Consider the following 15,931-nt stretch of genomic DNA (forward strand, 5'->3'; position numbering starts at 1 on the left):
AGAAAGGGGTCCATATTGTGAAGCGGTTGCTGTGCAAAGCTGCAGACTCAGGCTCCGACTTCAACCTGGCGATGCTGGCATACAGAGCAACCCCACTGTCCACTGGGTTGTCTCCAGCGCAGGTGCTCATGAATCGCACTCTGAGGACCACAGTTCCAGCCATCCATGTTCCAGACCTTGACCACCTCACGGTCTTACAGAAAATGCCGCAGTCACGGGCCCAACAGAAGGCCACATATGATGCTCATGCCACGGATCTATCCGAGCTGGCCCCAACTGACCATGTTCGTGTCCAGTTGCCTGAGGGCGGCTGGTCAGCCACAGCTGTTGTGATCAAGCAAGTGGCCCCAAGATTTTTCCTTGTCTGCATGGCTGATGGCTCCCTGCTACTGCGCAACCGACGGGCACGGCGAAGAGTTCCACGCCTGCTTCCTGACCGAAGTGCTCCGCTGCCTACGATGCTTCCTCCGGACGTACCCTGCCACGAGGCCACCGATCTACCAGCAATCCTGCCGGCCCATGTGACCACCGCGATGGCAGCGATCCCACCTATCCACGTGCAGGCGGCTCCTGATCTACCTCTGTGGCGATCAACAAGAATTTGTCGCCCACCACAAAGACTGAATCTGTAGACTGAACTTTTGTACATTTTGTGACTTCATCGATTTAACATCTGTAAATATTGTTTTGTTTGCCATGTATCTGCACTATCGACACCTTCCTATGTATATACGTTCATTTAGACACCTTTTGTAAAGAGTCAGGCATATATATATACGCACGCACACCTTAGTATTTATTTATCTAAAAAAAAAAGGGGGAGATATCATAATATCCACTCATGTATATAATGAGATGCAGACAGGTAGTGATTGACACACAGAATGACCAGTAAGCACACAACACAGTGCAGCCAATCACCATCAGGACACTACCACTATAAAGCCAGAGGGCACTAGGTTTCCCGCTCTCTCGGGACCCAGCAACTGAGACAGTCAGAGTCCACGAGCTAGCAAGTGCAAACACCATGCGGTAGCTAGTAAGTCTGGTCAGGCTGCTAAAAGGTCTCCAGTCAGTTCAGTATAGTGTCGACCCACAGCTGAATATGTATATCAGTTCTATCATTGAATAAAACAGTGTTGGATCTTCTCCAGTGTTAGACGTCTGTTTCTAGCTTCCCTGCATCAAGTGCAGTCCACATCGAACCTACCTGCCTAACACATCACTATCCATTTGTGCTACCGTGCTGCCCATATCTCCATATGCGTTGGGGCAGTTCTGGCATAGAGGGCAAAACGGACACGAACGGCCTATAGCGTTTGCTTCCAGGATGTTAGCAGCAGCAGAGCGAAAGTAGGCCCAAATTGAAAAAGAAGGACTGGCTGTGATCTTTGCGGTGAAGAAATTTCACCAGTACTTGTATGGGCGGGAATTCACAATAATCACAGACCACAAGCCATTGCTGGGCTTGCTGAAAGAAGACAAAGTGGTGTCACCAATAGCTTCGGCCCGGATCCAACGCTGGGCCCTACTACTGGCAGCATACCAATATCAACTGGAGCATCGGCCAGGAACCCGGGTGGCAAACGTCAATGCACTAAGCACGCTGCCATTACCGGACACCCCGCCAATAGAAGAAACGGCGATGATGCTACATTTCCTGAATACCCTACGAGTGGCTGCACAAAACATTCGTTTTTGGACACAAAGGGACCTGGTTTTAGCAAAAATAAAACACGTGGTGCTAACGGGGGAGATGGAAAGACCGGTCCAGGCGGAATTCCACCCCTACTGGAGCAGAACAGAGCAGATCACTGCAGAAGACGCGATCCTGCTATAGGGAGCTCGAGTAATAGTTCCAAGTCAAGGCCGTCGAGCCATACTGGCTTAACTACATCATGGGCACCCTGGAGTCAAAAATGAATTTGCTGACCAGAAGCTATGTCGGGTGGCCGGGCCTGGACATAGACATAGCGGCATTGGTAGCTCGATGCCAAGAATGTCAACAAGGGCAAAAGGTGCCACCGGCAGCCCCGCTGCACCCATGGAAATGGCTGGGTAGGCCATGGCCGCAACTTCATGTCGATTTTGCAGGCCCGTTTATGGGTTCAATGTTTTTTGTGATAGTAGACGCCCATTCCAAATGGCTGGATGTCTACAAAATGAACTCAGCAAACACAACAGCAACCATCAAAACACTTTGCACCTCATTTGCAACACATAGTATCCCGGAGGTGTTAGTTTCGGATAATGGGTCGGTTTTCACCAACCAGGCGTTCACAAAATTCATGAAGACAAATGGCATTCAGCATGTAAGGACGGCACCATACCACCCGGCATCAAATAGGATGGCAGAGAGAGCTGTCCAGACCCTAAAAGCCAGGTTGAAAAAACAGTCAGCAGCATCAGTAGAGACTAAACTGTCGCGCTGGCTATTCGACAATAGGACAACCCCACACGCCATAACAGGAATAGCACCGGCGGAGCTACTCATGGGCAGACGACTCCGAACTCGGCTGAGTCTACTATTCCCAAATTTAGGTGGCAGAATAGAGCGACACCAAGAGGCCCAATGCAGGGGCCACGACAACACTCGCCGAGAAAGGCAGTTCAACGCGGGTGAAAAGGTATGGGTCAGAAATTATGCCAATGGCCCCACATGGGGAGCAGGAACGGTCAAGGCCAGGACAGGACCTGTGTCGTAGGCCGAAGTGGAGGATCCGAACCCAGCGCAGAAACGAAGCAGGAGACCCGTGAGTCATGAGGACCACGGGAGCTCCTCGGACTTTGGGGGGGAGGGGTGCAATGCCTTTGAGATCGGCTGATTAGAATTGGAGTTCCCTGATTAGTGGCCCAATCAGGGAACCCCTTTATGTGTATATAACAGGGAGGGGCAGATCCTCTGCACTCCCAGTGTAGACAGCAAGCTGAATGCACCTGGTTGTTCGGCTTTTGGTTTTGTAAATAAAAGGAATTCTGGTGAAGGGACTTATTACAATTACGTACACTCCAAGCCCATTCTGTCCATTATAGTTCCTTTAATGAAATAACACCCTCATGACAAACAAAAGTTTAAAATAAATCTTTCTTTCACTTTCTGTGACTCCAAACTCACTTTATACAGTAAAGTATCTTTTTAATTAAATTAACAGCCTCATGACAAATCAAATTTTTAACAAATAAAAGTATATCTTCCTTTAATTTGATTTGCATTTTCAACATATTTATAAATGCTAAACATGAATAAAATAAAACATTAACCCACTAAAATAAATGGCTCCCGATGTTTCCTGCCTCCGCTCGATGATTCTGGACTGAGAAAAATAAGCACAAATAAAAAAGTGTAAAAACTCACCTGACATCGGGGCAAGCCGGCCACGTTAGCGCTGTCCCTGGATTTTTCATCTGTCTCTTCAGCGCAGCGGTGGAAGGAAAGCAGATGATAAAAACTGCACCGAGAGTTTAAATGTGGTGCGCTTCCAGTGCGTACATCTATCTGTCTACCATTTCGGCTGGTCGCGCTGCACTTGTGCGACAGACAATCAATCTAAGTCCGAAAACTGACAGGAAGTCAGGGACCATGGTCTACCACATGGTCGGGATCCTTTCCTTACTGTACAGGGCTTCCGCATGGACAACGTAGAGGAGGAAACGCAAAGAACTGAATCATACTATCAATGCTGCCTGCGGAAGATCTCCATTTGGAACTGATTAGCGTGCTACTCGTGTTTCCGTTGGGGGCGCTTTTTGTTCGTCGATTCAGGACATGCAAATGGACCATCATTCAGCCCATGTGAATTGCAAGCAATTCCCATTCCCTGATTCACTGGGGCTGCAATTAGCGCTAAAGAGCTTGACAAGCTAGAGCTGCTTATAAGCACTCTACTCACCACACACTATCATTCCAGCCAAGGAGATGGCTCAAAATTATTGGGTGCATTGGATTTGATGGTCCAGATTTTTACCCTCCTCCCCCCCCCCCAACCCCCTGCCCCCCTCCCCCAATGTCATGAAAGTGAAGTGGACAGAATGCTGGAGAGGGACAGCTTCCTTCCCAGGGTGGGGCGAAGCCTCAAGCCTGCTGTAGTCAGCAGCGCATAGGAGGAGGTGGCAGAGGCGGTCAGTGCGCCCAACCTTACCATGAGGACTGGGAACGAGTGCCGTAAAAAGATGAATGAGCTTCTTAGGGCAGCTCGGGCTGAGTCATCACCTCTGTGCCCCTGAAATCACTCCCGTCCCTCCCTCCTCACATCAACCCCCCAATCCACTAGAGACCAAGCACACCCCACCTGCTTGCATCTCCCTTACAACCCACCCTCCACCAAACCCCAATACATCTTTTGTCCTTTTTGGCCAGGAGCCTTGCATATACATGCCACCAGCTATAGACCACCTGTAGATCTCACGTCCCAGTGACTCACTATGTCCTTTCTGTGTCCCCTAGGATAAGATGGCCCATTACAGATGCGAGAGGCAGAATACTGGAGGGGGCATTCCTGAATTGCATGTCCACACCCCTACAGAAGAGAGGGATAGTGGGCGAGGTCGAGGAGAGGGTAATGGCTGTCACGGAGGTTGGCATGAGGCAAATAATTGAGAACCCAATGCAACACTGATGTCCCAATAGCAAGTGAGTCACCCCTCTCCCACTGACCAGTCCCTTTCCAAGATCTCACCATGTCTTTTGTCTTCGGTCTTGTAGAACCACCATTAGATGAGGCTGATCTGTCTGGGGTCGCTGCCCTCCAGCCACGTCCCCAGCCTGCCCAGGAGCATCACTCTGAGGAGGACACTGACCTTTCGTCACTGCTGTCACCTGCATCCTCCAACATTGCAGAGACTATCACCTTGGAGGGACATTTTAATGTAAAGGCTCCTGGGTCACCTTCCGGTGTGCACTACAAACATGCTGCAGCACACCAGGTGGAGGCAGGGGCTCCCCAGGGAGTGGACGGTCGGAGGGCTGCCCGATCAAAGGAAACAGCTGTTGTCCATCCAAGGGTGTTCTCATTCATGAATCACAGAACGTTAGTATGCAGGTGCAGCGGGTAATAATAATCTTTATTGCTGTCACAAGTAGGCTTACAATCACACTGCAATGAAGTTGCGTGCCGCACCAGAAATCCATTGAGTGCCTAACTATCCTAATCTCATTTTCTAGCACTTGGTCTGTAGCCTTGCATGCTATGGCATTTCAAGTGCTTGTCTAAATACTTCTTAACAGTTGCAAAGGTTCCCACCACTACCACCCTTTCGGGCAGCAAGCTCCAGATTCCAACCATCCTCTGGGTGAAAAGGTTTTCCCTCACATCTCCTCTAAACCTCCTGCCTATTACCTCAAATCTATGCCCCCTGGTTATTGTCCCCTCCACGAAAGGGAAAAGTACCTCCCAATCCACCCTATCAGTGTCCCTCACAATTTTGTACACTTCAATCTGTCCTGCCCTCTGCCTTCTCTGCTCCAGGAAAAACAATCCCAGCTTATCCCTTCTCTCTTGATAGCTGAAACGCTCCAACCCAGGCAACATCCTGGTGAACCTCCTCTACACTCTATCCAGTGTAATCACTTCCTTTCTATAGTGTGGTGACTAGAACTGTACACAGTACTCCAGCTGGGGCCTGAGCAGTGTTTTATACAGCTCCTGCATAACATCCCGGTTTTTATATTCAATGCCTTGGTTAATATAGGCAAGAATCCCATAGAACTTCTTAACCACCTTGTCCACCTGACCTGCTATCTTCACCTGCACAACAAGGCCCCTTTGATCCTCTGTTTTTCCTCGGGTATGACCATTCATTATATATTCCCTTGCCTGGTTAGTCCTCCCAAAATATATTACCTCGCACTTTTCATGGTTAAATTCCATTTGCCACTCTTCTGCCCATCTAACCAATCCATCTATATTGTCCTGTAATCTAAGGCCTTGCTCCTCACTATTTACCACACCACCAATTTTGGTGTCATCTGCGAACTTACTTATCAAACCTCCTACATTCACATCCAGATCATTAATGTACACTACATACAGTAAGGGGCCCAGCACTGATCCCTGTGGAACACCACTGGACACAGGCTTCCAGTCACAAAAACAACCTTCACCCATCACCCTCTGCCTCCTGCCACTAAGCCAGTTTTGGATAATTTTACCAAATTGTCCTGGAACCCACAGGCTCTTCCCTTCTTCATCAGCCTCCCATGTGGGACCTTGTCAAAAGCCTTTCTAAAGTCCACTTAGACTACATCAACTGCACCACCCTTATCTACACACCTAGTCACCGCCTCAAAAAATTCAAACAACTTTGTAAGACATGATCTCCCCTTAACAAAACCATGATGACTATCCTTGCTTAATCCTTGCCTCTCCAAATAGGGGTTAATTCTGTCCCTCAGAATTGTTTCCAGTAGTTTCCCTACCACTGAGGTAAGACACACTGGCCTGTAATTTCCTGGTTTGTCCCTGCTGGTTTAGCTCACTGGGCTAAATCGCTGGCTTTTAAAGCAGACCATGGCAGGCCAGCAGCACGGTTCAATTCCCGTACCAGCCTCCCCAAACAGGTGCTGGAATGTGGCGACTAGGGGCTTTTCACAGTAACTTCAGTGAAGCCTACTCATGACAATAAGTGATTTTCATTTCATACTTCCCTTCTTGAATAATGGCACTACATTAGCTGTCCTCCAGTCCTCTGGCACCTCTCCTGTGGCCAGAGAAGATTTGAACATTTTTGTCAGAGTCGCTGCAATCTCCTCCCTTTTCTCCCACACAACCTGGGAAACATCTCATCTGGCCCCGGGGATTTGTGGAATCTGTGGAATTCGCTACCCCAGAGTGCAGTGGACGTCGGAACACTGAACAAATTTGAGGAGATCGATAGTTTTTTAATCAGTAGTGCGATGAAGGGGTATGGGGAATGGGCAGGAAGGTGGAGATGAGACCGAGATGAGGTCTGCCATGATCGCATTGAATGGTAGAGCAGGCTCGAGGGGCTGAATTGCCCACTCCTGCTATTAGTTCTTATGAAACATTAAATTAAACCTACTTAAAATTATACCTTATTTCTAATGTTTACCAATACAAATACAAATCCCTTAAAACTTCCTTTGTTTTCCCAACAGATTGCTGGAATGCCGTATGAGCAATGATAATAATCTTTATTAGTGTCACAAGTAGGCTTACATTAACACTGCAATGAAGTTACTGTGAAAATCCCCTAGTTGCCACAGTCTGGCGCCTGTTCGAGTGCACGGAGGGAGATTTCAGAATGTCCAATTCACCTCACAAGAACATCATTCAGGACTTGTGGGAAGAAACCGGAGCGCCCAGAGGAAACCCACGCAGACATGAAGAGAACGTGCAGTCTCCGCACAAACAGTAACCCAAGCTGGGAATTGAACCCTGGTCCCTGGTGCTGTGAAGCAACAGTGCTAACCCCTGTGCTATCGTGCCGCCCTCGAGTAGACCAGTGCTATATTCCCTAAAATTTACAAAATTGAAAGGTATCTCATTGAAAAATAAAATCCCGAAGGCGTTTGATAGGATAAATAACTGAAAGATGTTTCTCTTGACTAGTGAGTCTCAGTCATATAATAAGAGGTTAGCACTGAGGTGAGGAGAAACCTCTTCACTCAGTGGGTTGCAAACACCTGGATTTCTGGACTCCAAAAGTTTGTGGATGTTCATGTTAGAAATCAAGAGATTTTTAGATACTTTTAGATGAGGATATTCACAGGCTCCGTGGATAGTGCATGAAGATGTCGCAGAAATAGAATATCCGCCATGAGCTTATTGAATGATGGAGAAGGCTGAAAGGAATGAATGGCCTTCTCCTGGTCTTTATCTTTGGAGATATGTGTGATGATGGGTTGGGGAGGGAGGGCTGGTTGTGAAGGATAGCATTATTCAAGAAGATGTTGGCATTCAGTGTTCTTGCAGATGCTTATCTTTCAATCAACACCTAAAACAGATCATCCGGTCAATTAATACATCGTCATCTCCATGAGCCACACTGATTGGTCCTCCCGATGCTGAAATATGGTTGCCAGCCCTAATTTTTCAAGGTTCCTGGAGATGCTTGAATAATCCCATGAGTTTCTTTGCATCAACTCAAGGACAGGCGTGTTGGGTAAATGTTGCGGTGCCACCCGCCATGGAAAATGTCACAGGCAGGATGGAAATTTGAAGGTTCGTTGACTTTGGGCGGGATTTTCAGATCTCGGGACGGGCCTCGACTGGAAAATCCTACCCGTTATGTTATAACAGTGACTATCGTACTTCATTGGGTTGGATGGTCTTTGAACTTCCAGAGGTCAGGAAAGGAGCTATATAAATGCAGGTGCTGTGTTGCATCTGTTAGTATGATCAAATGAGCCCATTTCAACAGAGGCGCACATATGGGGCGGCAGCTTTTCAGTTCCCTACTTCACATTTTGAGGTGGAATTCAATGGAAATAAAGCTTATTCAAGAGTTTAAGTAGAACAAATGTCCATTTGCACTTTCCACATCAAGAGTTATTTTAGATATTTTATTGAGCAGGTTGCTGACAAACATGTTGAGAACCAATTTGGGGGATAAAAGATTCAGTCATAAAAATGGATCAAAACATGAGGTAGTCATGGTTTTGTCATGAATAGTGTTGTTTTACGCACCATAAGTCATTTATATACATCAACACATTATAGTCCCATTAACTGCCTGAGGTCTAATGCATCACCATTGATGTCTTGGTCATAGGTCGATGGGGGAGGGGGAAAGCTACATTATTCTAGTGCATTTTACCACTAAGTCAAAAGAAATGCACTGAAGGTAAGAAAAAAGAAGTTATGGATATTCTAGACAATGATGTTGGCAGAAAGCCATTTTCTTCTACCGTCCTGGATTTAACAGTCATTTCTCCTAGGTCTAAATGATCGTAATTGGATCTGGGTCTGGTGACGATAGGGGTGTAAGATATCCTAGAATAACGAAGGTCTGACTGTTGGAGCAGACAACCAGTACTTTTAATGAAGGGGTGAAGGGATGTCGAGGCTTCAAAGGATCAATGGCAGAGAACTAAGTTTGATCAGCTGGTGCCACGGAAGCCTTGGGAAAGAAGCAGCATCTTGAACAATTGCGGATTGCACATTCAACTCAAGGCCATGAATATTATCAACATTAGTACGCAAATCAAAAGATAGGGATTCACATTGAAAACAGTGGTCCACTCAGAGAGAGGAAAATCCATGGTAGACAATGAAATGAAATGAAAATCGCTTGTTGTCACAAGTAGGCTTCAAATGAAGTTACTGTGAAAAGCTTTTAGTCGCCACATTCCAGCACCTGTTCGGGGAGGCTGTTACGGGAATTGAACCGTGCTGCTGGTCTGCCTTGGTCTGCATTCAAAGCCAGCGATTTAGCCCTGTGCTAAACAGCAACGTGAGTTGAAAGTTTATTGTCAGCATTCTAAGCTGATTTTGCAGCTGAGCACTATCCTCTTGCCTTCACCCCACAAAGATAAAGCACTTAAGCTCTCTGGGAACTTAGAATTGGAATGGTAGCTATTAGAACTAAGTACAATGCAGAACTTTGGCACAGTAGAATTGAAGTAGCTCATTTCAACAGTCATTTAGAAACAGATAGTAAAGCCTTTTGTGACTGCCTTGTTTGTCTTCCCACATACCCATGCTCTGTATGTTGTACTCCGCATCGCGCTTTGTGTGAGAGATATTCACTTATCTGAGTTTGAAATATCTAGATCTCTGCACTGATTCTTTGACAGGTACATCCTTTGAGCACAGTTAGAATGTAAGATTGGTTAATTTCCCTTAAGAAATCAGTTTCATCATTAATTAATTTTGCAAAAGATCTTTTTTTACAATAGCTGTTTGCAAGTGTGCCGAAAGAGTAAAACTGGGAAAAATGGGGTTGGATTCTCTGTTTTTGGGACTATGTCCCCACATCGTCAGGAAAACTGTGGTCTTTTACACTAGGAAAACTGGTGTCAAAAGGCCACAGATTCCCGTTTTGCTGGGGGCTAGCAGGCAGCTGTCGTAGAGCTCGCAGATCTAGCTGCCGATATGGCCCCCCGTACTTCCGGATCAGAGGCCGCGCATGCGCACGTGCTCCATAGTGGACACAGCCAGCGGCCCTGAACCGCCGAAATAGTGCCCCACATTGGCCGCTCATGCGCTACGGACTGCCACACACGTTGCTCCCAGCCCCGAATGAAGCCCCCCCCGCCCACCAATCGGCCCTCCTTGACTGTGGCGGCCCCGGACTGAGTCCGCAGCTGCCACGCGGGGATCACGTACGGTGGGACTATGTTCATAGAATTTACAGGGCAGAAGGAGGCCATTCGGCCCATTGAGTCTGCATCGGCTCTTTGAAAGAGCACCCTACCCAAGCCCACACCTCCACCCTATCCCCATAACCCAGTAACCCCACCCAACACTAAGGGCAATTTAGCATGGCCAATCCACCTAACCTGCACATCTCTGGACTGTGGGAGGAAACCGGAGCACCCGGAGAAAACCCACGCACACACGGGGAGGATGTGAAGACGCCACACAGTCAGTGACCCAAGCCGGGAATCGAACCTGGGACCGAGGAGCTGTGAAGCAATTGTGCTAACCACCATGCTACCATGCTGCCATGTTAGAACCGTGTCGTCAGGAATTTGGCCGTTCGGCGACGGAGCAACGCGGGGCAGGCCTCAGGCAATGGCCTGAGGCGGTGGATACATGGCGCAGCGTACTCCATGAGTACGCCAATTTTTTGGGGCGCGGAGAATTGAAGAAACGGCGCCGTTTCTGATTTTGTGCCGAAAACGGATTCTCTGCCTCATCGACGAACGCAATTTCGCGTCGGGGAGCGGAGAATCCAGCCAAGAATATTGGTCCAAACCCTAAAATAGAGCATCGGTAGTAATCCTACTGGGGGGCTTTGTAGGATAATGCAGGCTGCTGTGTTAAGTGCTGACTATCTGAGCACTTTTAGAGGGAACTGGAGAAGATCCTGCCGAGGACAGAAATCACACCTTACAGAATGTAAAGGTGTCTTGATAAATCTTTGTAATCCTTGGTTCACCTGACCTCTGTGGCTGACTTCAGTGACCTGAAGGGGTCATCAGAGAGGAATTTTCCAGGATATATTTCACCCCTTTGATAGTCCTGAGTTTTAGTTTCATTTGAGTATAAGAATTGGTATTGAGTATAAGAATTGGCAAGTCATGTTGCAGCTGTATAGAACCTTAGTTAGGCCACACTTGGAGTATAGTGTTCAATTCTGGTCGCCACACTACCAGAAGGATGTGGAGGCTTTAGAGAGGGTGCAGAAGAGATTTACCAGAATGTTGCCTGGTATGGAGGGCATAAGCTATGAGGAGCGATTGAATAAACTCGGTTTGTTCTCTCTGGAACGAAGGAGGTTGAGGGGCGACCTGATAGAGGTATACAAAATTATGAGGGGCATAGACAGAGTGGATAGTCAGAGGCTTTTCCCCAGGGTAGAGGGGTCAATTACTAGGGGGCATAGGTTTAAGGTGAGAGGGGCAAGGTTTAGAGTAGATGTACGAGGCAAGTTTTTTACGCAGAGGGTAGTGGGTGCCTGGAACTCGCTACCGGAGGAGGTGGTGGAAGCAGGGACGATAGGGACATTTAAGGGGCATCTTGACAAATATATGAATAGGATGGGAATAGAAGGATACGGACCCAGGAAGTGTAGAAGATTGTAGTTTAGTCGGGCAGTATGGTCGGCACGGGCTTGGAGGGCCGAAGGGCCTGTTCCTGTGCTGTACATTTCTTTGTTCTTTGTTCTTTGTTCTTTGACCGCGATTTTTAAATGGGTTGCGAATAAAATTGACAGTGCTAGCAATTGGAGGTCTAACAGCTTCAATGAAGAGCAATATGGTTATTGTGGAGTATTGTAACTGCTACCCCCATAAGACGAGAACCTATCTAATTGGTATTTGAGGAAGAGAGTTCCAAACTTTTACCACTCTATGGGCTGGATTCTCCTGCCTCCCGATCGCGTGTTTCTCGGCAGTACGCGGTCCGCTACTGGCCAGATTCACTGTTCCCACTGCTGTCAATGGGATTTCCCATCATGCCACTGAGAAACCGGTGGGCGGGGGTGCGCTGCTGGCATGACCAGAGAATGCTGCCAGCAGTGAACAGCCGGAAAATTATTCCCTACCAGCGTGATTGTCCCAAAAGGGAACAAAGTCCCCGAGCGAGTGCAGTTAACTGTGTGTTTCCCGGCACTTGCAGTGCCAAGAAGCACATGGCTATTCAATACGGGGGCCTGAACGGGGAATGTTAAATGGTGTCCCAATCTCCGAGGCCCCCGAAACAATTCGACAGCACAGAAGGAGGCCATTCAGTCCATCGAGTTTGCACCGACCCTTGAAAAGAGTACCCAGCTGAGGATCATGCCTCCAGCCTCTCCCCGTAACCCAGTAACCCCACCTAATCTTCACATCTCTGGACTGCGGGAGGTCACCAGAGCACCTCGAGGAAATCCACGCAGACACAGGGAAAGTGTGCCAACTCCACACAGTCACCCAAGGCAAGAATTGAACCCCAGTCCCTGGCGCTGTGAGACTGCAGAGCTAACCACTGTGCCACCTTGCCACCCTGGCGACCATTTTCATTTTAGATACCCCAGGGTGGCCATTATATAGTTCCATTAGTATCGGATGTCAGCCTAGATGGGGACAGATACTCGGGACGCCAAAGAATGATACCGTCCTCCACGCATTTCATCTTTCTTGGTCAGATGCCCGCGGACTCTGCCATTCAGGATTATCCGCTTCAATTTTGACAGTATTGGGTCCTTCTATGTCCAGGTCTTGATTTGCCAAGTTAGAGCTATCATGACCTCTTCCAACCCTGGCAGTGGAATTGGGTTGGTGGACAGCGGGGGGCGACACAAGGCATCAACATTAACTATTTGTGATCCAGGGCAGTGCTCTAAGAGTGTTCATAAGGCAAAAGTAACAGGACCCTTTTTGGGCCCAAAATAGGCTAATAAATTGGACGGCAGCAGCTGTTGTTTTACATTCTGGAAGACCTCCACCTGTGGCACCTCCCAAGACCATTTTTGGTACTTTTGCAGTAGTATGTGTCGTGGAGACAGTAAAGAGGCTAAATTCAGGATAAATGTCCCATAATTATTGACTAATCCCTGGGTGGGCTCTAACTCTGTGGTGTTTTGTGGAGTTGGTGCTTCTCTAATGGTCATCACCTTGTCCTCTACTGGATGTACACCTTTGTTATCTTCCCGATAGCCTAAATAGGTCACTTTAATTGCTTGGAGAACACATTTTTCCCTTTTTAGATGTCCACCAGCTTTTGAAGATCCCTGCAAGATCTAGGTTTACCAGGTGCTTTCGTTCTGAAGTCCCCATGACCAGAATGTCATCCAAGTACACATCCACTTTGGTTAACCCTTGGAGGTAACCACTTTTCCAACTTCTTCCATCGGCAGGAGATACAGAAGTCTGAAGACACGCAAGAACAGTCTCAAAAACTGCTTCTTCCCCGCTGTTACTAGACTCCTAAATGACCCTCTTATGGAGTGACCTCATTAACACTACACCCAGTATGCTTCATCCAATGCCGGTGTTTATGTAGTTACATTGTATACCTTGTGTTGCCCTATTATGTATTTTCTTTTATTCCCTTTTCTTTCCATGTACTTAATGATCAGTTGTGCTGCTCGCAGAAAAATACTTTTCACTGTATCTCGGTACACGTGACAATAAACAAATCCAATCCAATCCAATCCGGAGTGTATTCTCCATGATCCATTGGAATATGGTGCCCATTGATGAGAACCCGAAGGTCAAGCAAGTCTACTCATATAGGCCCTTGTGCGTGTTGATCATAATATATTTGCGGGATGGCTTGTCTAGTTTGAGTTGAAGATAAGCGTGGCTCATGTCTAACTTAGTGAAGGTCTAGCCACCTGCTAGCTTGATGCATAGGTCTTCCATTTGCGACATGGAAACCCGATTGACTGCAAGATTATAATCCCTGCAGAGGTGGACCGATTTGTCTGGCTTGATGACGAGGATGACAGGTGCTGCCCGCTCTGTGAATTGTATGCATCTTATTAAACCTAGATTTTCCAGGTGCCAAGCTCAGTCTCTACCTTCTTCAACAGGGAAAATGGAACCGGTCTTGCTCTAAAATATTTTGGCGTAGCAACAGGGTCAACATAAAATTTGGCTCTGGCTCCTTTTATTTTGCCAAGGCCCTCCTGGAAGCCTTTTGCTGATGACTTCATACAGTCCTCCCATGCCCAGCCTGAAAATCTCGAGCCAGTTCAGCCTGATCGTTGGAGCCAATCTCTCCCCATAAGACTTGGTCCCTGTCTCTGCACAATGATGAGTGGAACATGGGTTGATTGCTGCCTGTAGGTCACCAGGATTGTTGTGGTGCCCTTAATCTGTGAAGGTTCCCCTGTGTAGGTGACTAGTCTGGCCTTCGTGTCTTCTAAACTCAAGGGTTGGATACTAGTTTGCTCCCCAATGACAGAGATAGCTCTTGAGGCTAAAGGGGTCAAGGGATATTGAGGAAGATGGGATCAGGATATTGAACATAATGATCAGCCCTGATCATAATGAATGGCAGAGAAGGCTATCAAGGCCTAATGGCCTTCCACTGCTTCTATTTTCTATGTATATTTCTATGTGCACGGCGCCGAACTGACCGCTATGCTTCCGCCCTCCGCTGGTGGCGGGATCAGGGTGCGCCCCCGCGCGTCAGCAGGAGAATGTACATGGATGCAAATGGGTCATTAGGATCCATTTGCACCCATTGAGTGAGTCCGGCCCTCGTGATTCTCCGGTCCTCCGGACTGGTATTCACGTTGGCCTGGATTACTACAGGTATCACCAAATGTGAACCTGACGTGGTGGCCCTCGTGGTGGGCTAAAAGTTGCCCCAAAGTCCATCTGAAGGCCACCTTCCCCCCCACAATGCACGACCTGTCCACCCCTCCTCTACCACGCCCCTTAAAATGGAAGACCCCCTAGAGACTCCCTAAATATGGAGACCCCCCGGGACTCTCAAAATAAAGCCCCCCCCTCTTCCCCCAGGGACCCCCTAACTAAAGGGACCCCCCAACAGAGACCCTATAATTAAAGGGACCCCCAGACTCCCCAGAAAAGAAACCCTTGACTTGCAGCTACAGAGCAGTCTAGACAGGGGCAGTGAAAAAACTACTGTTGTAACACTCACCTGGAAGCACCACATGTCTTTCACACTTGAGTGATTTTGAAGTGCTGAGCTGGAAATTGACAGCACCTAACTCTCCTTGAAGTGGTTGATGTTTGTAAACATTGAGTTACTCATCCATGAAGAAGATGAATGAAGTAAGGCTCACAGCTGCGATTGTGGAATATGTCAATCACAGCCCACTACCAAAAATGAATGAGTTGTTTGCAGCTACAGGATCTGAGGGGTTTAAACACAAGTCACTGCTTTTCTCCTTCCAGGATTGGACAATCGTTCCCTTAACTTGCCCCTGTTCAGCTAGAAGACTGCTTGTTAGGAAACGCTGAAACCAGTGGTTGGGTTTGTGGACTGGTGTACAATAAAAGCATCATGGATGTGGCCAGGATAGTTCACTGCACAACGTGTGTATGGTCAATGTTGTTCCTGTACATGTACATGTATGTAGCCTAAAAGTGGAAGCCATGACCCGATACAAATTATTGGTTAGGAATATTGTATTTAGTTCTGAATATAACAGCTCTGTTGTGATTCAGTGTGACCTTGAAAATGATGGGAAAGAGATTCCAAAATATGTTTCTGGGATCAATGCTTTTAATTATGGAGAGAGACTAGAGAAATTAAAAATCTTTTGGATGATTTTGTTGATAGGAAGACATGAAAGAACACTACCTTGTGCAGTTATGGGGTTGACAGCTGCAGTGCTTCTAAGCTCTTAC

The 15,931-nt window shown here is 47.4% G+C and overlaps 1 protein-coding gene across 2 annotated transcripts in view; it reads left to right on the forward strand.

The window, feature by feature from the left end:
* LOC140385714 (actin, cytoplasmic type 5-like) overlaps positions 1 to 15,931 on the forward strand; it is a 65,815-nt gene that overhangs the window by 33,233 nt on the left and 16,651 nt on the right. The window contains exon 1 of one of the 2 annotated variants that reach the window (XM_072468162.1): positions 9,699 to 9,754. The exons of the other annotated variant lie outside the window; for it this stretch is intronic. The gene's annotated coding sequence lies outside the window, so the exon portion shown is untranslated. Of the gene's footprint in view, positions 1 to 9,698; positions 9,755 to 15,931 lie in introns of those variants that run through there. 2 annotated transcript variants of the gene reach the window in all.

Source organism: Scyliorhinus torazame, chromosome 11 (genome assembly GCF_047496885.1).
Source record: "Scyliorhinus torazame isolate Kashiwa2021f chromosome 11, sScyTor2.1, whole genome shotgun sequence".
NCBI classification, from domain to species: Eukaryota; Metazoa; Chordata; class Chondrichthyes; order Carcharhiniformes; family Scyliorhinidae; genus Scyliorhinus; species Scyliorhinus torazame.